Below are 22,374 nucleotides of genomic sequence, written 5' to 3'. Positions count from 1 at the left end.
AGACTTTCAAATGTGAAAAGTTTAAAAGTGCTCCCACATATCCTGTGGCATAGGCACTGCTGGGATTTGAACCCAGGATCTCCTGTTTACAAGACAGGCGCTTTGACCAACTAAGCCACAGCGCCAGCTGTAATGCAAAGCATTTTGTTGGTATATAAAGCCTTAAAGAGGTAGCACATCTTGAAAACAGCTGATTACCTCATGAAAGTTTTCCCTTTGAGCCTTTATTCACAACCTAGAAGTCCAGAAGGTGTGTCCTGTAGAGACTTTTACATCTGAAAAGTTTGGATGAATACTAGTAGAAGCCACACATTTTAGGCACTGCTGGGATTCAAACCCAGGATCTCCTGTTTACTAGACAGGCGCTTTAACCAACTAAGCCACAGCGCCAGGTACTTACTTTGGTTTGATACTTTTGTATTCAAAGTCTAAAAGAGGTAGCATGTCAGGAAAAGAGCTGATTAAGTCATGATTAGGTTCCTTTGAAGTTAGAGGATTATTTCCAAAAGCTGAAAAGTGTGCAGGCTTCTATTGAGGAATAAGGGAATGTCTCAAATCATTTCATTTTGGTTAAAATCTCTCAATACTCGTGTCTCAAATGTGTTGTGAACCTCCATTTACAATAAATCTAAACTCTATTTAAGCTAGCAGAAATGGAAAGCATTTCTTGCTAGGTAGGTGGCCATCAATTGGCAGTAGCAGTTTTTGGCCTAAACTAGTGTTTTTCAAACCATTCTTGTTATATTCCTTTTTTAAAAATGGGGACTTGACGTGAGCTAATTAGTAGAGTATTCTGTAATCTGAGCTGGGTGTGTCCAACAGGGGAAATAAGACGAAGAGGAAAGTTAGGCTTCTGAAATACTTCATGTCCGAAAAGGTTTAAGCATATGCTTGTCCAACACAAAGATATCTGAGCAAAAGTTTTTATGGATGACTCTGGTGGGACTCGAACCCACAGCCTTTGAATACCTCCATTCACAACCTAGAAGTCCAATGCGCTATCCATTGCGCCACAGAGCCACAACAACACACTTTCCAAGGCACTATGCCTTGTCCAGCACTTCTTAGCTTTCCAGTTCTTCCTTGCTGATACACACTGTTCAGCATGTAAAGACTTTCAAATGTGAAAAGTTTAAAAGTGCTCCCACATATCCTGTGGCATAGGCACTGCTGGGATTTGAACCCAGGATCTCCTGTTTACAAGACAGGCGCTTTGACCAACTAAGCCACAGCGCCAGCTGTAATGCAAGGCATTTTGTTGGTATATAAAGCCTTAAAGAGGTAGCACATCTTGAAAACAGCTGATTACCTCATGAAAGTTTTCCCTTTGAGCCTTTATTCACAACCTAGAAGTCCAGAAGGTGTGTCCTGTAGAGACTTTTACATCTGAAAAGTTTGGATGAATACTAGTAGAAGGCACACATTTTAGGCACTGCTGGGATTCGAACCCAGGATCTCCTGTTTACTAGACAGGCGCTTTAACCAACTAAGCCACAGCGCCAGGTACTTACTTTGGTTTGATACTTTTGTATTCAAAGTCTAAAAGAGGTAGCATGTCAGGAAAAGAGCTGATTAAGTCATGATTAGGTTCCTTTGAAGTTAGAGGATTATTTCCAAAAGCTGAAAAGTGTGCAGGCTTCTATTGAGGAATAAGGGAATGTCTCAAATCATTTCATTTTGGTTAAAATCTCTCAATACTCGTGTCTCAAATGTGTTGTGAACCTCCATTTACAATAAATCTAAACTCTATTTAAGCTAGCAGAAATGGAAAGCATTTCTTGCTAGGTAGGTGGCCATCAATTGGCAGTAGCAGTTTTTGGCCTAAACCAGTGTTTTTCAAACCATTCTTGTTATATTCCTTTTTTAAAAATGGGGACTTGACGTGAGCTAATTAGTAGAGTATTCTGTAATCTGAGCTGGGTGTGTCCAACAGGGGAAATAAGACGAAGAGGAAAGTTAGGCTTCTGAAATACTTCATGTCCGAAAAGGTTTAAGCATATGCTTGTCCAACACAAAGATATCTGAGCAAAAGGTTTAATGGATGACTCTGGTGGGACTCGAATCCACAGCCTTTGAATACCTCCATTCACAACCTAGAAGTCCAATGCGCTATCCATTGCGCCATAGAGCCACAAGAATACGCTTTCCAAGGCACTATGCCTTGTCCAGCACTTCTTAGCTTTCCAGTTCTTCCTTGCTGATACACACTGTTCAGCATGTAAAGACTTTCAAATGTGAAAAGTTTAAAAGTGCTCCCACATATCCTGTGGCATAGGCACTGCTGGGATTTGAACCCAGGATCTCCTGTTTACAAGACAGGCGCTTTGACCAACTAAGCCACAGCGCCAGCTGTAATGCAAAGCATTTTGTTGGTATATAAAGCCTTAAAGAGGTAGCACATCTTGAAAACAGCTGATTACCTCATGAAAGTTTTCCCTTTGAGCCTTTATTCACAACCTAGAAGTCCAGAAGGTGTGTCCTGTAGAGACTTTTACATCTGAAAAGTTTGGATGAATACTAGTAGAAGCCACACATTTTAGGCACTGCTGGGATTCGAACCCAGGATCTCCTGTTTACTAGACAGGCGCTTTAACCAACTAAGCCACAGCGCCAGGTACTTACTTTGGTTTGATACTTTTGTATTCAAAGTCTAAAAGAGGTAGCATGTCAGGAAAAGAGCTGATTAAGTCATGATTAGGTTCCTTTGAAGTTAGAGGATTATTTCCAAAAGCTGAAAAGTGTGCATGCTTCTTTTGAGCAAAAAGGGAATGTCTCAAATCATTTCATTTTGGTTAAAATCTCTCAATACTCGTGTCTCAAATGTGTTGTGAACCTCCATTTACAATAAATCTAAACTCTGTTTAAGCTAGCAGAAATGGAAAGCATTTCTTGCTAGGTAGGTGGCCATCAATTGGCAGTAGCAGTTTTTGGCCTAAACCAGTGTTTTTCAAACCATTCTTGTTATATTCCTTTTTTAAAAATGGGGACTTGACGTGAGCTAATTAGTAGAGTATTCTGTAATCTGAGCTGGGTGTGTCCAACAGGGGAAATAAGACGAAGAGGAAAGTTAGGCTTCTGAAATACTTCATGTCCGAAAAGGTTTAAGCATATGCTTGTCCAACACAAAGATATCTGAGCAAAAGTTTTTATGGATGACTCTGGTGGGACTCAAACCCACAGCCTTTGAATACCTCCATTCACAACCTAGAAGTCCAATGCGCTATCCATTGCGCCACAGAGCCACAACAACACACTTTCCAAGGCACTATGCCTTGTCCAGCACTTCTTAGCTTTCCAGTTCTTCCTTGCTGATACACACTGTTCAGCATGTAAAGACTTTCAAATGTGAAAAGTTTAAAAGTGCTCCCACATATCCTGTGGCATAGGCACTGCTGGGATTTGAACCCAGGATCTCCTGTTTACAAGACAGGCGCTTTGACCAACTAAGCCACAGCGCCAGCTGTAATGCAAAGCATTTTGTTGGTATATAAAGCCTTAAAGAGGTAGCACATCTTGAAAACAGCTGATTACCTCATGAAAGTTTTCCCTTTGAGCCTTTATTCACAACCTAGAAGTCCAGAAGGTGTGTCCTGTAGAGACTTTTACATCTGAAAAGTTTGGATGAATACTAGTAGAAGCCACACATTTTAGGCACTGCTGGGATTCGAACCCAGGATCTCCTGTTTACTAGACAGGCGCTTTAACCAACTAAGCCACAGCGCCAGATACTTACCTTGGTTTGATACTTTTGTATTCAAAGTCTAAAAGAGGTAGCATGTCAGGAAAAGAGCTGATTAAGTCATGGATAGGTTCCTTTGAAGTTAGAGGATTATTTCCAAAAGCTGAAAAGTGTGCAGGCTTCTATTGAGGAATAAGGGAATGTCTCAAATCATTTCATTTTGGTTAAAATCTCTCAATACTCGTGTCTCAAATGTGTTGTGAACCTCCATTTACAATAAATCTAAACTCTATTTAAGCTAGCAGAAATGGAAAGCATTTCTTGCTAGGTAGGTGGCCATCAATTGGCAGTAGCAGTTTTTGGCCTAAACCAGTGTTTTTCAAACCATTCTTGTTATATTCCTTTTTTAAAAATGGGGACTTGACGTGAGCTAATTAGTAGAGTATTCTGTAATCTGAGCTGGGTGTGTCCAACAGGGGAAATAAGACGAAGAGGAAAGTTAGGCTTCTGAAATACTTCATGTCCGAAAAGGTTTAAGCATATGCTTGTCCAACACAAAGATATCTGAGCAAAAGTTTTTATGGATGACTCTGGTGGGACTCGAACCCACAGCCTTTGAATACCTCCATTCACAACCTAGAAGTCCAATGCGCTATCCATTGCGCCACAGAGCCACAAGAACACACTTTCCAAGGCACTATGCCTTGTCCAGCACTTCTTAGCTTTCCAGTTCTTTCTTGCTGATACACACTGTTCAGCATGTAAAGACTTTCAAATGTGAAAAGTTTAAAAGTGCTCCCACGTATCCTGTGGCATAGGCACTGCTGGGATTTGAACCCAGGATCTCCTGTTTACAAGACAGGCACTTTGACCAACTAAGCCACAGCGCCAGCTGTAATGCAAAGCATTTTGTTGGTATATAAAGCCTTAAAGAGGTAGCACATCTTGAAAACAGCTGATTACCTCATGAAAGTTTTCCCTTTGAGCCTTTATTCACAACCTAGAAGTCCAGAAGGTGTGTCCTGTAGAGACTTTTACATCTGAAAAGTTTGGATGAATACTAGTAGAAGCCACACATTTTAGGCACTGCTGGGATTCGAACCCAGGATCTCCTGTTTACTAGACAGGCGCTTTAACCAACTAAGTCACAGCGCCAGATACTTACTTTGGTTTGATACTTTTGTATTCAAAGTCTAAAAGAGGTAGCATGTCAGGAAAAGAGCTGATTAAGTCATGATTAGGTTCCTTTGAAGTTAGAGGATTATTTCCAAAAGCTGAAAAGTGTGCAGGCTTCTATTGAGGAATAAGGGAATGTCTCAAATCATTTCATTTTGGTTAAAATCTCTCAATACTCGTGTCTCAAATGTGTTGTGAACCTCCATTTACAATAAATCTAAACTCTGTTTAAGCTAGCAGAAATGGAAAGCATTTCTTGCTAGGTAGGTGGCCATCAATTGGCAGTAGCAGTTTTTGGCCTAAACCAGTGTTTTTCAAACCATTCTTGTTATATTCCTTTTTTTAAAAATGGGGACTTGACGTGAGCTAATTAGTAGAGTATTCTGTAATCTGAGCTGGGTGTGTCCAACAGGGGAAATTAGACGAAGAGGAAAGGTAGGCTTCTGAAATACTTCATGTCCGAAAAGGTTTAAGCATATGCTTGTCCAACACAAAGATATCTGAGCAAAAGTTTTTATGGATGACTCTGGTGGGACTCGAACCCACAGCCTTTGAATACCTCCATTCACAACCTAGAAGTCCAATGCGCTATCCATTGCGCCACAGAGCCACAAGAACACACTTTCCAAGGCACTATGCCTTGTCCAGCACTTCTTAGCTTTCCAGTTCTTCCTTGCTGATACACACTGTTCAGCATGTAAAGACTTTCAAATGTGAAAAGTTTAAAAGTGCTCCCACATATCCTGTGGCATAGGCACTGCTGGGATTTGAACCCAGGATCTCCTGTTTACAAGACAGGCGCTTTGACCAACTAAGCCACAGTGCCAGCTGTAATGCAAAGCTTTTTGTTGGTATATAAAGCCTTAAAGAGGTAGCACATCTTGAAAACAGCTGATTACCTCATGAAAGTTTTCCCTTTGAGCCTTTATTCACAACCTAGAAGTCCAGAAGGTGTGTCCTGTAGAGACTTTTACATCTGAAAAGTTTGGATGAATACTAGTAGAAGCCACACATTTTAGGCACTGCTGGGATTCGAACCCAGGATCTCCTGTTTACTAGACAGGCGCTTTAACCAACTAAGCCACAGCGCCAGGTACTTACTTTGGTTTGATACTTTTGTATTCAAAGTCTAAAAGAGGTAGCATGTCAGGAAAAGAGCTGATTAAGTCATGATTAGGTTCCTTTGAAGTTAGAGGATTATTTCCAAAAGCTGAAAAGTGTGCAGGCTTCTATTGAGGAATAAGGGAATGTCTCAAATCATTTCATTTTGGTTAAAATCTCTCAATACTCGTGTCTCAAATGTGTTGTGAACCTCCATTTACAATAAATCTAAACTCTATTTAAGCTAGCAGAAATGGAAAGCATTTCTTGCTAGGTAGGTGGCCATCAATTGGCAGTAGCAGTTTTTGGCCTAAACCAGTGTTTTTCAAACCATTCTTATTATATTCCTTTTTTAAAAATGGGGACTTGACGTGAGCTAATTAGTAGAGTATTCTGTAATCTGAGCTGGGTGTGTCCAACAGGGGAAATAAGACGAAGAGGAAAGGTAGGCTTCTGAAATACTTCATGTCCGAAAAGGTTTAAGCATATGCTTGTCCAACACAAAGATATCTGAGCAAAAGTTTTTATGGATGACTCTGGTGGGACTCGAACCCACAGCCTTTGAATACCTCCATTCACAACCTAGAAGTCCAATGCGCTATCCATTGCGCCACAGAGCCACAAGAACACACTTTCCAAGGCACTATGCCTTGTCCAGCACTTCTTAGCTTTCCAGTTCTTTCTTGCTGATACACACTGTTCAGCATGTAAAGACTTTCAAATGTGAAAAGTTTAAAAGTGCTCCCACGTATCCTGTGGCATAGGCACTGCTGGGATTTGAACCCAGGATCTCCTGTTTACAAGACAGGCACTTTGACCAACTAAGCCACAGCGCCAGCTGTAATGCAAAGCATTTTGTTGGTATATAAAGCCTTAAAGAGGTAGCACATCTTGAAAACAGCTGATTACCTCATGAAAGTTTTCCCTTTGAGCCTTTATTCACAACCTAGAAGTCCAGAAGGTGTGTCCTGTAGAGACTTTTACATCTGAAAAGTTTGGATGAATACTAGTAGAAGCCACACATTTTAGGCACTGCTGGGATTCGAACCCAGGATCTCCTGTTTACTAGACAGGCGCTTTAACCAACTAAGCCACAGCGCCAGATACTTACTTTGGTTTGATACTTTTGTATTCAAAGTCTAAAAGAGGTAGCATGTCAGGAAAAGAGCTGATTAAGTCATGATTAGGTTCCTTTGAAGTTAGAGGATTATTTCCAAAAGCTGAAAAGTGTGCAGGCTTCTATTGAGGAATAAGGGAATGTCTCAAATCATTTCATTTTGTTTAAAATCTCTCAATACTCGTGTCTCAAATGTGTTGTGAACCTCCATTTACAATAAATCTAAACTCTATTTAAGCTAGCAGAAATGGAAAGCATTTCTTGCTAGGTAGGTGGCCATCAATTGGCAGTAGCAGTTTTTGGCCTAAACCAGTGTTTTTCAAACCATTCTTGTTATATTCCTTTTTTAAAAATGGGGACTTGACGTGAGCTAATTAGTAGAGTATTCTGTAATCTGAGCTGGGTGTGTCCAACAGGGGAAATAAGACGAAGAGGAAAGGTAGGCTTCTGAAATACTTCATGTCCGAAAAGGTTTAAGCATATGCTTGTCCAACACAAAGATATCTGAGCAAAAGTTTTTATGGATGACTCTGGTGGGACTCGAACCCACAGCCTTTGAATACCTCCATTCACAACCTAGAAGTCCAATGCGCTATCCATTGCGCCACAAAGCCACAAAAACACACTTTCCAAGGCACTATGCCTTGTCCAGCACTTCTTAGCTTTCCAGTTCTTCCTTGCTGATACACACTGTTCAGCATGTAAAGACTTTCAAATGTGAAAAGTTTAAAAGTGCTCCCACATATCCTGTGGCATAGGCACTGCTGGGATTTGAACCCAGGATCTCCTGTTTACAAGACAGGCGCTTTGACCAACTAAGCCACAGCGCCAGCTGTCACACAAAGCATTTTGTTGGTATATAAAGCCTTAAAGAGGTAGCACATCTTGAAAACAGCTGATTACCTCATGAAAGTTTTCCCTTTGAGCCTTTATTCACAACCTAGAAGTCCAGAAGGTGTGTCCTGTAGAGACTTTTACATCTGAAAAGTTTGGATGAATACTAGTAGAAGCTACACATTTTAGGCACTGCTGGGATTCGAACCCAGGATCTCCTGTTTACTAGACAGGCGCTTTAACCAACTAAGCCACAGCGCCAGATACTTGCCTTGGTTTGATACTTTTGTATTCAAAGTCTAAAAGAGGTAGCATGTCAGGAAAAGAGCTGATTAAGTCATGATTAGGTTCCTATGAAGTTAGAGGATTATTTCCAAAAGCTGAAAAGTGTGCAGGCTTCTATTGAGGAATAAGGGAATGTCTCAAATCATTTCATTTTGGTTAAAATCTCTCAATACTCGTGTCTCAAATGTGTTGTGAACCTCCATTTACAATAAATCTAAACTCTGTTTAAGCTAGCAGAAATGGAAAGCATTTCTTGCTAGGTAGGTGGCCATCAATTGGCAGTAGCAGTTTTTGGCCTAAACCAGTGTTTTTCAAACCATTCTTGTTATATTCCTTTTTTAAAAATGGGGACTTGACGTGAGCTAATTAGTAGAGTATTCTGTAATCTGAGCTGGGTGTGTCCAACAGGGGAAATAAGACGAAGAGGAAAGTTAGGCTTCTGAAATACTTCATGTCCGAAAAGGTTTAAGCATATGCTTGTCCAACACAAAGATATCTGAGCAAAAGTTTTTATGGATGACTCTGGTGGGACTCGAACCCACAGCCTTTGAATACCTCCATTCACAACCTAGAAGTCCAATGCGCTATCCATTGCGCCACAGAGCCACAACAACACACTTTCCAAGGCACTATGCCTTGTCCAGCACTTCTTAGCTTTCCAGTTCTTCCTTGCTGATACACACTGTTCAGCATGTAAAGACTTTCAAATGTGAAAAGTTTAAAAGTTCTCCCACATATCCTGTGGCATAGGCACTGCTGGGATTTGAACCCAGGATCTCCTGTTTACAAGACAGGCGCTTTGACCAACTAAGCCACAGCGCCAGCTGTAATGCAAAGCATTTTGTTGGTATATAAAGCCTTAAAGAGGTAGCACATCTTGAAAACAGCTGATTACCTCATGAAAGTTTTCCCTTTGAGCCTTTATTCACAACCTAGAAGTCCAGAAGGTGTGTCCTGTAGAGACTTTTACATCTGAAAAGTTTGGATGAATACTAGTAGAAGGCACACATTTTAGGCACTGCTGGGATTCGAACCCAGGATCTCCTGTTTACTAGACAGGCGCTTTAACCAACTAAGCCACAGCGCCAGGTACTTACTTTGGTTTGATACTTTTGTATTCAAAGTCTAAAAGAGGTAGCATGTCAGGAAAAGAGCTGATTAAGTCATGATTAGGTTCCTTTGAAGTTAGAGGATTATTTCCAAAAGCTGAAAAGTGTGCAGGCTTCTATTGAGGAATAAGGGAATGTCTCAAATCATTTCATTTTGGTTAAAATCTCTCAATACTCGTGTCTCAAATGTGTTGTGAACCTCCATTTACAATAAATCTAAACTCTATTTAAGCTAGCAGAAATGGAAAGCATTTCTTGCTAGGTAGGTGGCCATCAATTGGCAGTAGCAGTTTTTGGCCTAAACCAGTGTTTTTCAAACCATTCTTGTTATATTCCTTTTTTAAAAATGGGGACTTGACGTGAGCTAATTAGTAGAGTATTCTGTAATCTGAGCTGGGTGTGTCCAACAGGGGAAATAAGACGAAGAGGAAAGTTAGGCTTCTGAAATACTTCATGTCCGAAAAGGTTTAAGCATATGCTTGTCCAACACAAAGATATCTGAGCAAAAGTTTTTATGGATGACTCTGGTGGGACTCGAACCCACAGCCTTTGAATACCTCCATTCACAACCTAGAAGTCCAATGCGCTATCCATTGCGCCACAGAGCCACAAGAACACACTTTCCAAGGCACTATGCCTTGTCCAGCACTTCTTAGCTTTCCAGTTCTTCCTTGCTGATACACACTGTTCAGCATGTAAAGACTTTCAAATGTGAAAAGTTTAAAAGTGCTCCCACATATCCTGTGGCATAGGCACTGCTGGGATTTGAACCCAGGATCTCCTGTTTACAAGACAGGCGCTTTGACCAACTAAGCCACAGCGCCAGCTGTAATGCAAAGCATTTTGTTGGTATATAAAGCCTTAAAGAGGTAGCACATCTTGAAAACAGCTGATTACCTCATGAAAGTTTTCCCTTTGAGCCTTTATTCACAACCTAGAAGTCCAGAAGGTGTGTCCTGTAGAGACTTTTACATCTGAAAAGTTTGGATGAATACTAGTAGAAGGCACACATTTTAGGCAATGCTGGGATTCGAACCCAGGATCTCCTGTTTACTAGACAGGCGCTTTAACCAACTAAGCCACAGCGCCAGGTACTTACTTTGGTTTGATACTTTTGTATTCAAAGTCTAAAAGAGGTAGCATGTCAGGAAAAGAGCTGATTAAGTCATGATTAGGTTCCTTTGAAGTTAGAGGATTATTTCCAAAAGCTGAAAAGTGTGCAGGCTTCTATTGAGGAATAAGGGAATGTCTCAAATCATTTCATTTTGGTTAAAATCTCTCAATACTCGTGTCTCAAATGTGTTGTGAACCTCCATTTACAATAAATCTAAACTCTATTTAAGCTAGCAGAAATGGAAAGCATTTCTTGCTAGGTAGGTGGCCATCAATTGGCAGTAGCAGTTTTTGGCCTAAACCAGTGTTTTTCAAACCATTCTTGTTATATTCCTTTTTTAAAAATGGGGACTTGACGTGAGCTAATTAGTAGAGTATTCTGTAATCTGAGCTGGGTGTGTCCAACAGGGGAAATAAGACGAAGAGGAAAGTTAGGCTTCTGAAATACTTCATGTCCGAAAAGGTTTAAGCATATGCTTGTCCAACACAAAGATATCTGAGCAAAAGTTTTTATGGATGACTCTGGTGGGACTCGAACCCACAGCCTTTGAATACCTCCATTCACAACCTAGAAGTCCAATGCGCTATCCATTGCGCCACAGAGCCACAAGAACACACTTTCCAAGGCACTATGCCTTGTCCAGCACTTCTTAGCTTTCCAGTTCTTCCTTGCTGATACACACTGTTCAGCATGTAAAGACTTTCAAATGTGAAAAGTTTAAAAGTGCTCCCACATATCCTGTGGCATAGGCACTGCTGGGATTTGAACCCAGGATCTCCTGTTTACAAGAGAGGCGCTTTGACCAACTAAGCCACAGCGCCAGCTGTAATGCAAAGCATTTTGTTGGTATATAAAGCCTTAAAGAGGTAGCACATCTTGAAAACAGCTGATTACCTCATGAAAGTTTTCCCTTTGAGCCTTTATTCACAACCTAGAAGTCCAGAAGGTGTGTCCTGTAGAGACTTTTACATCTGAAAAGTTTGGATGAATACTAGTAGAAGGCACACATTTTAGGCACTGCTGGGATTCGAACCCAGGATCTCCTGTTTACTAGACAGGCGCTTTAACCAACTAAGCCACAGCGCCAGGTACTTACTTTGGTTTGATACTTTTGTATTCAAAGTCTAAAAGAGGTAGCATGTCAGGAAAAGAGCTGATTAAGTCATGATTAGGTTCCTTTGAAGTTAGAGGATTATTTCCAAAAGCTGAAAAGTGTGCAGGCTTCTATTGAGGAATAAGGGAATGTCTCAAATCATTTCATTTTGGTTAAAATCTCTCAATACTCGTGTCTCAAATGTGTTGTGAACCTCCATTTACAATAAATCTAAACTCTATTTAAGCTAGCAGAAATGGAAAGCATTTCTTGCTAGGTAGGTGGCCATCAATTGGCAGTAGCAGTTTTTGGCCTAAACCAGTGTTTTTCAAACCATTCTTGTTATATTCCTTTTTTAAAAATGGGGACTTGACGTGAGCTAATTAGTAGAGTATTCTGTAATCTGAGCTGGGTGTGTCCAACAGGGGAAATAAGACGAAGAGGAAAGTTAGGCTTCTGAAATACTTCATGTCCGAAAAGGTTTAAGCATATGCTTGTCCAACACAAAGATATCTGAGCAAAAGTTTTTATGGATGACTCTGGTGGGACTCGAACCCACAGCCTTTGAATACCTCCATTCACAACCTAGAAGTCCAATGCGCTATCCATTGCGCCACAGAGCCACAAGAACACACTTTCCAAGGCACTATGCCTTGTCCAGCACTTCTTAGCTTTCCAGTTCTTCCTTGCTGATACACACTGTTCAGCATGTAAAGACTTTCAAATGTGAAAAGTTTAAAAGTGCTCCCACATATCCTGTGGCATAGGCACTGCTGGGATTTGAACCCAGGATCTCCTGTTTACAAGACAGGCGCTTTGACCAACTAAGCCACAGCGCCAGCTGTAATGCAAAGCATTTTGTTGGTATATAAAGCCTTAAAGAGGTAGCACATCTTGATTACCTCATGAAAGTTTTCCCTTTGAGCCTTTATTCACAACCTAGAAGTCCAGAAGGTGTGTCCTGTAGAGACTTTTACATCTGAAAAGTTTGGATGAATACTAGTAGAAGGCACACATTTTAGGCACTGCTGGGATTCGAACCCAGGATCTCCTGTTTACTAGACAGGCGCTTTAACCAACTAAGCCACAGCGCCAGGTACTTACTTTGGTTTGATACTTTTGTATTCAAAGTCTAAAAGAGGTAGCATGTCAGGAAAAGAGCTGATTAAGTCATGATTAGGTTCCTTTGAAGTTAGAGGATTATTTCCAAAAGCTGAAAAGTGTGCAGGCTTCTATTGAGGAATAAGGGAATGTCTCAAATCATTTCATTTTGGTTAAAATCTCTCAATACTCGTGTCTCAAATGTGTTGTGAACCTCCATTTACAATAAATCTAAACTCTATTTAAGCTAGCAGAAATGGAAAGCATTTCTTGCTAGGTAGGTGGCCATCAATTGGCAGTAGCAGTTTTTGGCCTAAACCAGTGTTTTTCAAACCATTCTTGTTATATTCCTTTTTTAAAAATGGGGACTTGACGTGAGCTAATTAGTAGAGTATTCTGTAATCTGAGCTGGGTGTGTCCAACAGGGGAAATAAGACGAAGAGGAAAGTTAGGCTTCTGAAATACTTCATGTCCGAAAAGGTTTAAGCATATGCTTGTCCAACACAAAGATATCTGAGCAAAAGTTTTTATGGATGACTCTGGTGGGACTCGAACCCACAGCCTTTGAATACCTCCATTCACAACCTAGAAGTCCAATGCGCTATCCATTGCGCCACAGAGCCACAAGAACACACTTTCCAAGGCACTATGCCTTGTCCAGCACTTCTTAGCTTTCCAGTTCTTCCTTGCTGATACACACTGTTCAGCATGTAAAGACTTTCAAATGTGAAAAGTTTAAAAGTGCTCCCACATATCCTGTGGCATAGGCACTGCTGGGATTTGAACCCAGGATCTCCTGTTTACAAGACAGGCGCTTTGACCAACTAAGCCACAGCGCCAGCTGTAATGCAAAGCATTTTGTTGGTATATAAAGCCTTAAAGAGGTAGCACATCTTGAAAACAGCTGATTACCTCATGAAAGTTTTCCCTTTGAGCCTTTATTCACAACCTAGAAGTCCAGAAGGTGTGTCCTGTAGAGACTTTTACATCTGAAAAGTTTGGATGAATACTAGTAGAAGGCACACATTTTAGGCACTGCTGGGATTCGAACCCAGGATCTCCTGTTTACTAGACAGGCGCTTTAACCAACGAAGCCACAGCGCCAGGTACTTACTTTGGTTTGATACTTTTGTATTCAAAGTCTAAAAGAGGTAGCATGTCAGGAAAAGAGCTGATTAAGTCATGATTAGGTTCCTTTGAAGTTAGAGGATTATTTCCAAAAGCTGAAAAGTGTGCAGGCTTCTATTGAGGAATAAGGGAATGTCTCAAATCATTTCATTTTGGTTAAAATCTCTCAATACTCGTGTCTCAAATGTGTTGTGAACCTCCATTTACAATAAATCTAAACTCTATTTAAGCTAGCAGAAATGGAAAGCATTTCTTGCTAGGTAGGTGGCCATCAATTGGCAGTAGCAGTTTTTGGCCTAAACCAGTGTTTTTCAAACCATTCTTGTTATATTCCTTTTTTAAAAATGGGGACTTGACGTGAGCTAATTAGTAGAGTATTCTGTAATCTGAGCTGGGTGTGTCCAACAGGGGAAATAAGACGAAGAGGAAAGTTAGGCTTCTGAAATACTTCATGTCCGAAAAGGTTTAAGCATATGCTTGTCCAACACAAAGATATCTGAGCAAAAGGTTTAATGGATGACTCTGGTGGGACTCGAATCCACAGCCTTTGAATACCTCCATTCACAACCTAGAAGTCCAATGCACTATCCATTGCGCCATAGAGCCACAAGAATACGCTTTCCAAGGCACTATGCCTTGTCCAGCACTTCTTAGCTTTCCAGTTCTTCCTTGCTGATACACACTGTTCAGCATGTAAAGACTTTCAAATGTGAAAAGTTTAAAAGTGCTCCCACATATCCTGTGGCATAGGCACTGCTGGGATTTGAACCCAGGATCTCCTGTTTACAAGACAGGCGCTTTGACCAACTAAGCCACAGCGCCAGCTGTAATGCAAAGCATTTTGTTGGTATATAAAGCCTTAAAGAGGTAGCACATCTTGAAAACAGCTGACTACCTCATGAAAGTTTTCCCTTTGAGCCTTTATTCACAACCTAGAAGTCCAGAAGGTGTGTCCTGTAGAGACTTTTACATCTGAAAAGTTTGGATGAATACTAGTAGAAGCCACACATTTTAGGCACTGCTGGGATTCGAACCCAGGATCTCCTGTTTACTAGACAGGCGCTTTAACCAACTAAGCCACAGCGCCAGGTACTTACTTTGGTTTGATACTTTTGTATTCAAAGTCTAAAAGAGGTAGCATGTCAGGAAAAGAGCTGATTAAGTCATGATTAGGTTCCTTTGAAGTTAGAGGATTATTTCCAAAAGCTGAAAAGTGTGCAGGCTTCTATTGAGGAATAAGGGAATGTCTCAAATCATTTCATTTTGGTTAAAATCTCTCAATACTCGTGTCTCAAATGTGTTGTGAACCTCCATTTACAATAAATCTAAACTCTGTTTAAGCTAGCAGAAATGGAAAGCATTTCTTGCTAGGTAGGTGGCCATCAATTGGCAGTAGCAGTTTTTGGCCTAAACCAGTGTTTTTCAAACCATTCTTGTTATATTCCTTTTTTTAAAAATGGGGACTTGACGTGAGCTAATTAGTAGAGTATTCTGTAATCTGAGCTGGGTGTGTCCAACAGGGGAAATTAGACGAAGAGGAAAGGTAGGCTTCTGAAATACTTCATGTCCGAAAAGGTTTAAGCATATGCTTGTCCAACACAAAGATATCTGAGCAAAAGTTTTTATGGATGACTCTGGTGGGACTCGAACCCACAGCCTTTGAATACCTCCATTCACAACCTAGAAGTCCAATGCGCTATCCATTGCGCCACAGAGCCACAAGATCACACTTTCCAAGGCACTATGCCTTGTCCAGCACTTCTTAGCTTTCCAGTTCTTCCTTGCTGATACACACTGTTCAGCATGTAAAGACTTTCAAATGTGAAAAGTTTAAAAGTGCTCCCACATATCCTGTGGCATAGGCACTGCTGGGATTTGAACCCAGGATCTCCTGTTTACAAGACAGGCGCTTTGACCAACTAAGCCACAGTGCCAGCTGTAATGCAAAGCATTTTGTTGGTATATAAAGCCTTAAAGAGGTAGCACATCTTGAAAACAGCTGATTACCTCATGAAAGTTTTCCCTTTGAGCCTTTATTCACAACCTAGAAGTCCAGAAGGTGTGTCCTGTAGAGACTTTTACATCTGAAAAGTTTGGATGAATACTAGTAGAAGCCACACATTTTAGGCACTGCTGGGATTCGAACCCAGGATCTCCTGTTTACTAGACAGGCGCTTTAACCAACTAAGCCACAGCGCCAGGTACTTACTTTGGTTTGATACTTTTGTATTCAAAGTCTAAAAGAGGTAGCATGTCAGGAAAAGAGCTGATTAAGTCATGATTAGGTTCCTTTGAAGTTAGAGGATTATTTCCAAAAGCTGAAAAGTGTGCATGCTTCTATTGAGTAAAAAGGGAATGTCTCAAATCATTTCATTTTGGTTAAAATCTCTCAATACTCGTGTCTCAAATGTGTTGTGAACCTCCATTTACAATAAATCTAAACTCTGTTTAAGCTAGCAGAAATGGAAAGCATTTCTTGCTAGGTAGGTGGCCATCAATTGGCAGTAGCAGTTTTTGGCCTAAACCAGTGTTTTTCAAACCATTCTTGTTATATTCCTTTTTTAAAAATGGGGACTTGACGTGAGCTAATTAGTAGAGTATTCTGTAATCTGAGCTGGGTGTGTCCAACAGGGGAAATAAGACGAAGAGGAAAGTTAGGCTTCTGAAATACTTCATGTCCGAAAAGGTTTAAGCATATGCTTGTCCAACACAAAGATATCTGAGCAAAAGTTTTTATGGATGACTCTGGTGGGACTCGAACCCACAGCCTTTGAATACCTCCATTCACAACCTAGAAGTCCAATGCGCTATCCATTGCGCCACAGAGCCACAAGAACACACTTTCCAAGGCACTATGCCTTGTCCAGCACTTCTTAGCTTTCCAGTTCTTCCTTGCTGATACACACTGTTCAGCATGTAAAGACTTTCAAATGTGAAAAGTTTAAAAGTGCTCCCACATATTCTGTGGCATAGGCACTGCTGGGATTTGAACCCAGGATCTCCTGTTTACAAGACAGGCGCTTTGACCAACTAAGCCACAGTGCCAGCTGTAATGCAAAGCATTTTGTTGGTATATAAAGCCTTAAAGAGGTAGCACATCTTGAAAACAGCTGATTACCTCATGAAAGTTTTCCCTTTGAGCCTTTATTCACAACCTAGAAGTCCAGAAGGTGTGTCCTGTAGAGACTTTTACATCTGAAAAGTTTGGATGAATACTAGTAGAAGGCACACATTTTAGGCACTGCTGGGATTCGAACCCAGGATCTCCTGTTTACTAGACAGGCGCTTTAACCAACTAAGCCGCAGCGCCAGGTAGTTACTTTGGTTTGATACTTTTGTATTCAAAGTCTAAAAGAGGTAGCATGTCAGGAAAAGAGCTGATTAAGTCATGATTAGGTTCCTTTGAAGTTAGAGGATTATTTCCAAAAGCTGAAAAGTGTGCAGGCTTCTATTGAGGAATAAGGGAATGTCTCAAATCATTTCATTTTGGTTAAAATCTCTCAATACTCGTGTCTTAAATGTGTTGTGAACCTCCATTTACAATAAATCTAAACTCTGTTTAAGCTAGCAGAAATGGAAAGCATTTCTTGCTAGGTAGGTGGCCATCAATTGGCAGTAGCAGTTTTTGGCCTAAACCAGTGTTTTTCAAACCATTCTTGTTATATTCCTTTTTTAAAAATGGGGACTTGACGTGAGCTAATTAGTAGAGTATTCTGTAATCTGAGCTGGGTGTGTCCAACAGGGGAAATAAGACGAAGAGGAAAGGTAGGCTTCTGAAATACTTCATGTCCGAAAAGGTTTAAGCATATGCTTGTCCAACACAAAGATATCTGAGCAAAAGTTTTTATGGATGACCCTGGTGGGACTCGAACCCACAGCCTTTGAATACCTCCATTCACAACCTAGAAGTCCAATGCGCTATCCATTGCGCCACAGAGCCACAACAACACACTTTCCAAGGCACTATGCCTTGTCCAGCACTTCTTAGCTTTCCAGTTCTTCCTTGCTGATACACACTGTTCAGCATGTAAAGACTTGCAAATGTGAAAAGTTTAAAAGTGCTCCCACATATCCTGTGGCATAGGCACTGCTGGGATTTGAACCCAGGATCTCCTGTTTACAAGACAGGCGCTTTGACCAACTAAGCCACAGCGCCAGCTGTAATGCAAAGCATTTTGTTGGTATATAAAGCCTTAAAGAGGTAGCACATCTTGAAAACAGCTGATTACCTCATGAAAGTTTTCCCTTTGAGCCTTTATTCACAACCTAGAAGTCCAGAAGGTGTGTCCTGTAGAGACTTTTACATCTGAAAAGTTTGGATGAATACTAGTAGAAGGCACACATTTTAGGCACTGCTGGGATTCGAACCCAGGATCTCCTGTTTACTAGACAGGCGCTTTAACCAACTAAGCCACAGCGCCAGGTACTTACTTTGGTTTGATACTTTTGTATTCAAAGTCTAAAAGAGGTAGCATGTCAGGAAAAGAGCTGATTAAGTCATGATTAGGTTCCTTTGAAGTTAGAGGATTATTTCCAAAAGCTGAAAAGTGTGCAGGCTTCTATTGAGGAATAAGGGAATGTCTCAAATCATTTCATTTTGGTTAAAATCTCTCAATACTCGTGTCTCAAATGTGTTGTGAACCTCCATTTACAATAAATCTAAACTCTATTTAAGCTAGCAGAAATGGAAAGCATTTCTTGCTAGGTAGGTGGCCATCAATTGGCAGTAGCAGTTTTTGGCCTAAACCAGTGTTTTTCAAACCATTCTTGTTATATTCCTTTTTTAAAAATGGGGACTTGACGTGAGCTAATTAGTAGAGTATTCTGTAATCTGAGCTGGGTGTGTCCAACAGGGGAAATAAGACGAAGAGGAAAGTTAGGCTTCTGAAATACTTCATGTCCGAAAAGGTTTAAGCATATGCTTGTCCAACACAAAGATATCTGAGCAAAAGTTTTTATGGATGACTCTGGTGGGACTCGAACCCACAGCCTTTGAATACCTCCATTCACAACCTAGAAGTCCAATGCGCTATCCATTGCGCCACAGAGCCACAAGAACACACTTTCCAAGGCACTATGCCTTGTCCAGCACTTCTTAGCTTTCCAGTTCTTCCTTGCTGATACACACTGTTCAGCATGTAAAGACTTTCAAATGTGAAAAGTTTAAAAGTGCTCCCACCTATCCTGTGGCATAGGCACTGCTGGGATTTGAACCCAGGATCTCCTGTTTACAAGACAGGCGCTTTGACCAACTAAGCCACAGCGCCAGCTGTAATGCAAAGCATTTTGTTGGTATATAAAGCCTTAAAGAGGTAGCACATCTTGAAAACAGCTGATTACCTCATGAAAGTTTTCCCTTTGAGCCTTTATTCACAACCTAGAAGTCCAGAAGGTGTGTCCTGTAGAGACTTTTACATCTGAAAAGTTTGGATGAATACTAGTAGAAGGCACACATTTTAGGCACTGCTGGGATTCGAACCCAGGATCTCCTGTTTACTAGACAGGCGCTTTAACCAACGAAGCCACAGCGCCAGGTACTTACTTTGGTTTGATACTTTTGTATTCAAAGTCTAAAAGAGGTAGCATGTCAGGAAAAGAGCTGATTAAGTCATGATTAGGTTCCTTTGAAGTTAGAGGATTATTTCCAAAAGCTGAAAAGTGTGCAGGCTTCTATTGAGGAATAAGGGAATGTCTCAAATCATTTCATTTTGGTTAAAATCTCTCAATACTCGTGTCTCAAATGTGTTGTGAACCTCCATTTACAATAAATCTAAACTCTATTTAAGCTAGCAGAAATGGAAAGCATTTCTTGCTAGGTAGGTGGCCATCAATTGGCAGTAGCAGTTTTTGGCCTAAACCAGTGTTTTTCAAACCATTCTTGTTATATTCCTTTTTTAAAAATGGGGACTTGACGTGAGCTAATTAGTAGAGTATTCTGTAATCTGAGCTGGGTGTGTCCAACAGGGGAAATAAGACGAAGAGGAAAGTTAGGCTTCTGAAATACTTCATGTCCGAAAAGGTTTAAGCATATGCTTGTCCAACACAAAGATATCTGAGCAAAAGGTTTAATGGATGACTCTGGTGGGACTCGAATCCACAGCCTTTGAATACCTCCATTCACAACCTAGAAGTCCAATGCACTATCCATTGCGCCATAGAGCCACAAGAATACGCTTTCCAAGGCACTATGCCTTGTCCAGCACTTCTTAGCTTTCCAGTTCTTCCTTGCTGATACACACTGTTCAGCATGTAAAGACTTTCAAATGTGAAAAGTTTAAAAGTGCTCCCACATATCCTGTGGCATAGGCACTGCTGGGATTTGAACCCAGGATCTCCTGTTTACAAGACAGGCGCTTTGACCAACTAAGCCACAGCGCCAGCTGTAATGCAAAGCATTTTGTTGGTATATAAAGCCTTAAAGAGGTAGCACATCTTGAAAACAGCTGACTACCTCATGAAAGTTTTCCCTTTGAGCCTTTATTCACAACCTAGAAGTCCAGAAGGTGTGTCCTGTAGAGACTTTTACATCTGAAAAGTTTGGATGAATACTAGTAGAAGCCACACATTTTAGGCACTGCTGGGATTCGAACCCAGGATCTCCTGTTTACTAGACAGGCGCTTTAACCAACTAAGCCACAGCGCCAGGTACTTACTTTGGTTTGATACTTTTGTATTCAAAGTCTAAAAGAGGTAGCATGTCAGGAAAAGAGCTGATTAAGTCATGATTAGGTTCCTTTGAAGTTAGAGGATTATTTCCAAAAGCTGAAAAGTGTGCATGCTTCTATTGAGTAAAAAGGGAATGTCTCAAATCATTTCATTTTGGTTAAAATCTCTCAATACTCGTGTCTCAAATGTGTTGTGAACCTCCATTTACAATAAATCTAAACTCTGTTTAAGCTAGCAGAAATGGAAAGCATTTCTTGCTAGGTAGGTGGCCATCAATTGGCAGTAGCAGTTTTTGGCCTAAACCAGTGTTTTTCAAACCATTCTTGTTATATTCCTTTTTTTAAAAATGGGGACTTGACGTGAGCTAATTAGTAGAGTATTCTGTAATCTGAGCTGGGTGTGTCCAACAGGGGAAATTAGACGAAGAGGAAAGGTAGGCTTCTGAAATACTTCATGTCCGAAAAGGTTTAAGCATATGCTTGTCCAACACAAAGATATCTGAGCAAAAGTTTTTATGGATGACTCTGGTGGGACTCGAACCCACAGCCTTTGAATACCTCCATTCACAACCTAGAAGTCCAATGCGCTATCCATTGCGCCACAGAGCCACAAGATCACACTTTCCAAGGCACTATGCCTTGTCCAGCACTTCTTAGCTTTCCAGTTCTTCCTTGCTGATACACACTGTTCAGCATGTAAAGACTTTCAAATGTGAAAAGTTTAAAAGTGCTCCCACATATCCTGTGGCATAGGCACTGCTGGGATTTGAACCCAGGATCTCCTGTTTACAAGACAGGCGCTTTGACCAACTAAGCCACAGTGCCAGCTGTAATGCAAAGCATTTTGTTGGTATATAAAGCCTTAAAGAGGTAGCACATCTTGAAAACAGCTGATTACCTCATGAAAGTTTTCCCTTTGAGCCTTTATTCACAACCTAGAAGTCCAGAAGGTGTGTCCTGTAGAGACTTTTACATCTGAAAAGTTTGGATGAATACTAGTAGAAGCCACACATTTTAGGCACTGCTGGGATTCGAACCCAGGATCTCCTGTTTACTAGACAGGCGCTTTAACCAACTAAGCCACAGCGCCAGGTACTTACTTTGGTTTGATACTTTTGTATTCAAAGTCTAAAAGAGGTAGCATGTCAGGAAAAGAGCTGATTAAGTCATGATTAGGTTCCTTTGAAGTTAGAGGATTATTTCCAAAAGCTGAAAAGTGTGCATGCTTCTATTGAGTAAAAAGGGAATGTCTCAAATCATTTCATTTTGGTTAAAATCTCTCAATACTCGTGTCTCAAATGTGTTGTGAACCTCCATTTACAATAAATCTAAACTCTGTTTAAGCTAGCAGAAATGGAAAGCATTTCTTGCTAGGTAGGTGGCCATCAATTGGCAGTAGCAGTTTTTGGCCTAAACCAGTGTTTTTCAAACCATTCTTGTTATATTCCTTTTTTAAAAATGGGGACTTGACGTGAGCTAATTAGTAGAGTATTCTGTAATCTGAGCTGGGTGTGTCCAACAGGGGAAATAAGACGAAGAGGAAAGTTAGGCTTCTGAAATACTTCATGTCCGAAAAGGTTTAAGCATATGCTTGTCCAACACAAAGATATCTGAGCAAAAGTTTTTATGGATGACTCTGGTGGGACTCGAACCCACAGCCTTTGAATACCTCCATTCACAACCTAGAAGTCCAATGCGCTATCCATTGCGCCACAGAGCCACAACAACACACTTTCCAAGGCACTATGCCTTGTCCAGCACTTCTTAGCTTTCCAGTTCTTCCTTGCTGATACACACTGTTCAGCATGTAAAGACTTTCAAATGTGAAAAGTTTAAAAGTGCTCCCACATATCCTGTGGCATAGGCACTGCTGGGATTTGAACCCAGGATCTCCTGTTTACAAGACAGGCGCTTTGACCAACTAAGCCACAGCGCCAGCTGTAATGCAAAGCATTTTGTTGGTATATAAAGC

General features: G+C 40.8%; 59 non-coding genes across 59 annotated transcripts; all 59 read right to left on the bottom strand.

The window, feature by feature from the left end:
• Nucleotides 1-51: 51 nt before the first annotated feature.
• trnat-ugu (transfer RNA threonine (anticodon UGU)) lies at nt 52-125 on the bottom strand. Its single transcript has one exon. It is a non-coding gene; the product is annotated as a tRNA-Thr (tRNA).
• Nucleotides 126-316: 191 nt separating this feature from the next.
• trnat-agu (transfer RNA threonine (anticodon AGU)) lies at nt 317-390 on the bottom strand. Its single transcript has one exon. It is a non-coding gene; the product is annotated as a tRNA-Thr (tRNA).
• Nucleotides 391-931: 541 nt separating this feature from the next.
• Nucleotides 932-1,020, bottom strand: trnar-ucu (transfer RNA arginine (anticodon UCU)). Its single transcript is given in 2 exon segments — nt 932-967; nt 984-1,020. It is a non-coding gene; the product is annotated as a tRNA-Arg (tRNA).
• Nucleotides 1,021-1,162: 142 nt separating this feature from the next.
• On the bottom strand, nt 1,163-1,236 carry trnat-ugu (transfer RNA threonine (anticodon UGU)). Its single transcript has one exon. It is a non-coding gene; the product is annotated as a tRNA-Thr (tRNA).
• A 191-nt stretch (nt 1,237-1,427) lies between these two features.
• On the bottom strand, nt 1,428-1,501 carry trnat-agu (transfer RNA threonine (anticodon AGU)). The gene has a single exon. It is a non-coding gene; the product is annotated as a tRNA-Thr (tRNA).
• Nucleotides 1,502-2,042: 541 nt separating this feature from the next.
• trnar-ucu (transfer RNA arginine (anticodon UCU)) lies at nt 2,043-2,131 on the bottom strand. The gene is given in 2 exon segments: nt 2,043-2,078; nt 2,095-2,131. It is a non-coding gene; the product is annotated as a tRNA-Arg (tRNA).
• A 142-nt stretch (nt 2,132-2,273) lies between these two features.
• trnat-ugu (transfer RNA threonine (anticodon UGU)) lies at nt 2,274-2,347 on the bottom strand. The gene has a single exon. It is a non-coding gene; the product is annotated as a tRNA-Thr (tRNA).
• A 191-nt stretch (nt 2,348-2,538) lies between these two features.
• trnat-agu (transfer RNA threonine (anticodon AGU)) lies at nt 2,539-2,612 on the bottom strand. Its single transcript has one exon. It is a non-coding gene; the product is annotated as a tRNA-Thr (tRNA).
• A 541-nt stretch (nt 2,613-3,153) lies between these two features.
• Nucleotides 3,154-3,242, bottom strand: trnar-ucu (transfer RNA arginine (anticodon UCU)). Its single transcript is given in 2 exon segments — nt 3,154-3,189; nt 3,206-3,242. It is a non-coding gene; the product is annotated as a tRNA-Arg (tRNA).
• A 142-nt stretch (nt 3,243-3,384) lies between these two features.
• trnat-ugu (transfer RNA threonine (anticodon UGU)) lies at nt 3,385-3,458 on the bottom strand. The gene has a single exon. It is a non-coding gene; the product is annotated as a tRNA-Thr (tRNA).
• Nucleotides 3,459-3,649: 191 nt separating this feature from the next.
• Nucleotides 3,650-3,723, bottom strand: trnat-agu (transfer RNA threonine (anticodon AGU)). Its single transcript has one exon. It is a non-coding gene; the product is annotated as a tRNA-Thr (tRNA).
• A 541-nt stretch (nt 3,724-4,264) lies between these two features.
• trnar-ucu (transfer RNA arginine (anticodon UCU)) lies at nt 4,265-4,353 on the bottom strand. Its single transcript is given in 2 exon segments — nt 4,265-4,300; nt 4,317-4,353. It is a non-coding gene; the product is annotated as a tRNA-Arg (tRNA).
• A 142-nt stretch (nt 4,354-4,495) lies between these two features.
• trnat-ugu (transfer RNA threonine (anticodon UGU)) lies at nt 4,496-4,569 on the bottom strand. Its single transcript has one exon. It is a non-coding gene; the product is annotated as a tRNA-Thr (tRNA).
• A 191-nt stretch (nt 4,570-4,760) lies between these two features.
• Nucleotides 4,761-4,834, bottom strand: trnat-agu (transfer RNA threonine (anticodon AGU)). Its single transcript has one exon. It is a non-coding gene; the product is annotated as a tRNA-Thr (tRNA).
• Nucleotides 4,835-5,376: 542 nt separating this feature from the next.
• Nucleotides 5,377-5,465, bottom strand: trnar-ucu (transfer RNA arginine (anticodon UCU)). Its single transcript is given in 2 exon segments — nt 5,377-5,412; nt 5,429-5,465. It is a non-coding gene; the product is annotated as a tRNA-Arg (tRNA).
• Nucleotides 5,466-5,607: 142 nt separating this feature from the next.
• trnat-ugu (transfer RNA threonine (anticodon UGU)) lies at nt 5,608-5,681 on the bottom strand. Its single transcript has one exon. It is a non-coding gene; the product is annotated as a tRNA-Thr (tRNA).
• A 191-nt stretch (nt 5,682-5,872) lies between these two features.
• trnat-agu (transfer RNA threonine (anticodon AGU)) lies at nt 5,873-5,946 on the bottom strand. Its single transcript has one exon. It is a non-coding gene; the product is annotated as a tRNA-Thr (tRNA).
• Nucleotides 5,947-6,487: 541 nt separating this feature from the next.
• On the bottom strand, nt 6,488-6,576 carry trnar-ucu (transfer RNA arginine (anticodon UCU)). Its single transcript is given in 2 exon segments — nt 6,488-6,523; nt 6,540-6,576. It is a non-coding gene; the product is annotated as a tRNA-Arg (tRNA).
• Nucleotides 6,577-6,718: 142 nt separating this feature from the next.
• On the bottom strand, nt 6,719-6,792 carry trnat-ugu (transfer RNA threonine (anticodon UGU)). The gene has a single exon. It is a non-coding gene; the product is annotated as a tRNA-Thr (tRNA).
• Nucleotides 6,793-6,983: 191 nt separating this feature from the next.
• Nucleotides 6,984-7,057, bottom strand: trnat-agu (transfer RNA threonine (anticodon AGU)). The gene has a single exon. It is a non-coding gene; the product is annotated as a tRNA-Thr (tRNA).
• Nucleotides 7,058-7,598: 541 nt separating this feature from the next.
• On the bottom strand, nt 7,599-7,687 carry trnar-ucu (transfer RNA arginine (anticodon UCU)). Its single transcript is given in 2 exon segments — nt 7,599-7,634; nt 7,651-7,687. It is a non-coding gene; the product is annotated as a tRNA-Arg (tRNA).
• Nucleotides 7,688-7,829: 142 nt separating this feature from the next.
• On the bottom strand, nt 7,830-7,903 carry trnat-ugu (transfer RNA threonine (anticodon UGU)). The gene has a single exon. It is a non-coding gene; the product is annotated as a tRNA-Thr (tRNA).
• A 191-nt stretch (nt 7,904-8,094) lies between these two features.
• trnat-agu (transfer RNA threonine (anticodon AGU)) lies at nt 8,095-8,168 on the bottom strand. The gene has a single exon. It is a non-coding gene; the product is annotated as a tRNA-Thr (tRNA).
• A 541-nt stretch (nt 8,169-8,709) lies between these two features.
• trnar-ucu (transfer RNA arginine (anticodon UCU)) lies at nt 8,710-8,798 on the bottom strand. The gene is given in 2 exon segments: nt 8,710-8,745; nt 8,762-8,798. It is a non-coding gene; the product is annotated as a tRNA-Arg (tRNA).
• A 142-nt stretch (nt 8,799-8,940) lies between these two features.
• Nucleotides 8,941-9,014, bottom strand: trnat-ugu (transfer RNA threonine (anticodon UGU)). Its single transcript has one exon. It is a non-coding gene; the product is annotated as a tRNA-Thr (tRNA).
• Nucleotides 9,015-9,205: 191 nt separating this feature from the next.
• trnat-agu (transfer RNA threonine (anticodon AGU)) lies at nt 9,206-9,279 on the bottom strand. The gene has a single exon. It is a non-coding gene; the product is annotated as a tRNA-Thr (tRNA).
• A 541-nt stretch (nt 9,280-9,820) lies between these two features.
• On the bottom strand, nt 9,821-9,909 carry trnar-ucu (transfer RNA arginine (anticodon UCU)). Its single transcript is given in 2 exon segments — nt 9,821-9,856; nt 9,873-9,909. It is a non-coding gene; the product is annotated as a tRNA-Arg (tRNA).
• A 142-nt stretch (nt 9,910-10,051) lies between these two features.
• trnat-ugu (transfer RNA threonine (anticodon UGU)) lies at nt 10,052-10,125 on the bottom strand. The gene has a single exon. It is a non-coding gene; the product is annotated as a tRNA-Thr (tRNA).
• A 191-nt stretch (nt 10,126-10,316) lies between these two features.
• On the bottom strand, nt 10,317-10,390 carry trnat-agu (transfer RNA threonine (anticodon AGU)). The gene has a single exon. It is a non-coding gene; the product is annotated as a tRNA-Thr (tRNA).
• A 541-nt stretch (nt 10,391-10,931) lies between these two features.
• trnar-ucu (transfer RNA arginine (anticodon UCU)) lies at nt 10,932-11,020 on the bottom strand. Its single transcript is given in 2 exon segments — nt 10,932-10,967; nt 10,984-11,020. It is a non-coding gene; the product is annotated as a tRNA-Arg (tRNA).
• Nucleotides 11,021-11,162: 142 nt separating this feature from the next.
• Nucleotides 11,163-11,236, bottom strand: trnat-ugu (transfer RNA threonine (anticodon UGU)). Its single transcript has one exon. It is a non-coding gene; the product is annotated as a tRNA-Thr (tRNA).
• A 191-nt stretch (nt 11,237-11,427) lies between these two features.
• Nucleotides 11,428-11,501, bottom strand: trnat-agu (transfer RNA threonine (anticodon AGU)). Its single transcript has one exon. It is a non-coding gene; the product is annotated as a tRNA-Thr (tRNA).
• Nucleotides 11,502-12,042: 541 nt separating this feature from the next.
• trnar-ucu (transfer RNA arginine (anticodon UCU)) lies at nt 12,043-12,131 on the bottom strand. The gene is given in 2 exon segments: nt 12,043-12,078; nt 12,095-12,131. It is a non-coding gene; the product is annotated as a tRNA-Arg (tRNA).
• Nucleotides 12,132-12,273: 142 nt separating this feature from the next.
• trnat-ugu (transfer RNA threonine (anticodon UGU)) lies at nt 12,274-12,347 on the bottom strand. Its single transcript has one exon. It is a non-coding gene; the product is annotated as a tRNA-Thr (tRNA).
• A 181-nt stretch (nt 12,348-12,528) lies between these two features.
• On the bottom strand, nt 12,529-12,602 carry trnat-agu (transfer RNA threonine (anticodon AGU)). The gene has a single exon. It is a non-coding gene; the product is annotated as a tRNA-Thr (tRNA).
• A 541-nt stretch (nt 12,603-13,143) lies between these two features.
• trnar-ucu (transfer RNA arginine (anticodon UCU)) lies at nt 13,144-13,232 on the bottom strand. Its single transcript is given in 2 exon segments — nt 13,144-13,179; nt 13,196-13,232. It is a non-coding gene; the product is annotated as a tRNA-Arg (tRNA).
• Nucleotides 13,233-13,374: 142 nt separating this feature from the next.
• Nucleotides 13,375-13,448, bottom strand: trnat-ugu (transfer RNA threonine (anticodon UGU)). Its single transcript has one exon. It is a non-coding gene; the product is annotated as a tRNA-Thr (tRNA).
• Nucleotides 13,449-13,639: 191 nt separating this feature from the next.
• Nucleotides 13,640-13,713, bottom strand: trnat-agu (transfer RNA threonine (anticodon AGU)). The gene has a single exon. It is a non-coding gene; the product is annotated as a tRNA-Thr (tRNA).
• A 772-nt stretch (nt 13,714-14,485) lies between these two features.
• On the bottom strand, nt 14,486-14,559 carry trnat-ugu (transfer RNA threonine (anticodon UGU)). The gene has a single exon. It is a non-coding gene; the product is annotated as a tRNA-Thr (tRNA).
• A 191-nt stretch (nt 14,560-14,750) lies between these two features.
• On the bottom strand, nt 14,751-14,824 carry trnat-agu (transfer RNA threonine (anticodon AGU)). The gene has a single exon. It is a non-coding gene; the product is annotated as a tRNA-Thr (tRNA).
• A 542-nt stretch (nt 14,825-15,366) lies between these two features.
• Nucleotides 15,367-15,455, bottom strand: trnar-ucu (transfer RNA arginine (anticodon UCU)). Its single transcript is given in 2 exon segments — nt 15,367-15,402; nt 15,419-15,455. It is a non-coding gene; the product is annotated as a tRNA-Arg (tRNA).
• A 142-nt stretch (nt 15,456-15,597) lies between these two features.
• trnat-ugu (transfer RNA threonine (anticodon UGU)) lies at nt 15,598-15,671 on the bottom strand. Its single transcript has one exon. It is a non-coding gene; the product is annotated as a tRNA-Thr (tRNA).
• A 191-nt stretch (nt 15,672-15,862) lies between these two features.
• Nucleotides 15,863-15,936, bottom strand: trnat-agu (transfer RNA threonine (anticodon AGU)). Its single transcript has one exon. It is a non-coding gene; the product is annotated as a tRNA-Thr (tRNA).
• A 541-nt stretch (nt 15,937-16,477) lies between these two features.
• On the bottom strand, nt 16,478-16,566 carry trnar-ucu (transfer RNA arginine (anticodon UCU)). Its single transcript is given in 2 exon segments — nt 16,478-16,513; nt 16,530-16,566. It is a non-coding gene; the product is annotated as a tRNA-Arg (tRNA).
• A 142-nt stretch (nt 16,567-16,708) lies between these two features.
• trnat-ugu (transfer RNA threonine (anticodon UGU)) lies at nt 16,709-16,782 on the bottom strand. Its single transcript has one exon. It is a non-coding gene; the product is annotated as a tRNA-Thr (tRNA).
• Nucleotides 16,783-16,973: 191 nt separating this feature from the next.
• On the bottom strand, nt 16,974-17,047 carry trnat-agu (transfer RNA threonine (anticodon AGU)). The gene has a single exon. It is a non-coding gene; the product is annotated as a tRNA-Thr (tRNA).
• A 541-nt stretch (nt 17,048-17,588) lies between these two features.
• trnar-ucu (transfer RNA arginine (anticodon UCU)) lies at nt 17,589-17,677 on the bottom strand. Its single transcript is given in 2 exon segments — nt 17,589-17,624; nt 17,641-17,677. It is a non-coding gene; the product is annotated as a tRNA-Arg (tRNA).
• A 142-nt stretch (nt 17,678-17,819) lies between these two features.
• Nucleotides 17,820-17,893, bottom strand: trnat-ugu (transfer RNA threonine (anticodon UGU)). Its single transcript has one exon. It is a non-coding gene; the product is annotated as a tRNA-Thr (tRNA).
• Nucleotides 17,894-18,084: 191 nt separating this feature from the next.
• Nucleotides 18,085-18,158, bottom strand: trnat-agu (transfer RNA threonine (anticodon AGU)). The gene has a single exon. It is a non-coding gene; the product is annotated as a tRNA-Thr (tRNA).
• Nucleotides 18,159-18,699: 541 nt separating this feature from the next.
• On the bottom strand, nt 18,700-18,788 carry trnar-ucu (transfer RNA arginine (anticodon UCU)). The gene is given in 2 exon segments: nt 18,700-18,735; nt 18,752-18,788. It is a non-coding gene; the product is annotated as a tRNA-Arg (tRNA).
• A 142-nt stretch (nt 18,789-18,930) lies between these two features.
• Nucleotides 18,931-19,004, bottom strand: trnat-ugu (transfer RNA threonine (anticodon UGU)). Its single transcript has one exon. It is a non-coding gene; the product is annotated as a tRNA-Thr (tRNA).
• A 191-nt stretch (nt 19,005-19,195) lies between these two features.
• On the bottom strand, nt 19,196-19,269 carry trnat-agu (transfer RNA threonine (anticodon AGU)). Its single transcript has one exon. It is a non-coding gene; the product is annotated as a tRNA-Thr (tRNA).
• Nucleotides 19,270-20,041: 772 nt separating this feature from the next.
• trnat-ugu (transfer RNA threonine (anticodon UGU)) lies at nt 20,042-20,115 on the bottom strand. Its single transcript has one exon. It is a non-coding gene; the product is annotated as a tRNA-Thr (tRNA).
• A 191-nt stretch (nt 20,116-20,306) lies between these two features.
• trnat-agu (transfer RNA threonine (anticodon AGU)) lies at nt 20,307-20,380 on the bottom strand. Its single transcript has one exon. It is a non-coding gene; the product is annotated as a tRNA-Thr (tRNA).
• A 542-nt stretch (nt 20,381-20,922) lies between these two features.
• trnar-ucu (transfer RNA arginine (anticodon UCU)) lies at nt 20,923-21,011 on the bottom strand. Its single transcript is given in 2 exon segments — nt 20,923-20,958; nt 20,975-21,011. It is a non-coding gene; the product is annotated as a tRNA-Arg (tRNA).
• Nucleotides 21,012-21,153: 142 nt separating this feature from the next.
• On the bottom strand, nt 21,154-21,227 carry trnat-ugu (transfer RNA threonine (anticodon UGU)). Its single transcript has one exon. It is a non-coding gene; the product is annotated as a tRNA-Thr (tRNA).
• Nucleotides 21,228-21,418: 191 nt separating this feature from the next.
• Nucleotides 21,419-21,492, bottom strand: trnat-agu (transfer RNA threonine (anticodon AGU)). The gene has a single exon. It is a non-coding gene; the product is annotated as a tRNA-Thr (tRNA).
• A 541-nt stretch (nt 21,493-22,033) lies between these two features.
• Nucleotides 22,034-22,122, bottom strand: trnar-ucu (transfer RNA arginine (anticodon UCU)). The gene is given in 2 exon segments: nt 22,034-22,069; nt 22,086-22,122. It is a non-coding gene; the product is annotated as a tRNA-Arg (tRNA).
• A 142-nt stretch (nt 22,123-22,264) lies between these two features.
• On the bottom strand, nt 22,265-22,338 carry trnat-ugu (transfer RNA threonine (anticodon UGU)). Its single transcript has one exon. It is a non-coding gene; the product is annotated as a tRNA-Thr (tRNA).
• Between the last annotated feature and the right edge of the window lie 36 nt (nt 22,339-22,374).

This window comes from Pseudorasbora parva, chromosome 8 (genome assembly GCF_024679245.1).
Source record: "Pseudorasbora parva isolate DD20220531a chromosome 8, ASM2467924v1, whole genome shotgun sequence".
Taxonomy (NCBI): domain Eukaryota; kingdom Metazoa; phylum Chordata; class Actinopteri; order Cypriniformes; family Gobionidae; genus Pseudorasbora; species Pseudorasbora parva.
Note: the sequence above shows the minus strand (reverse complement) of the source record. Positions and strands in the feature narration are given on the sequence as shown.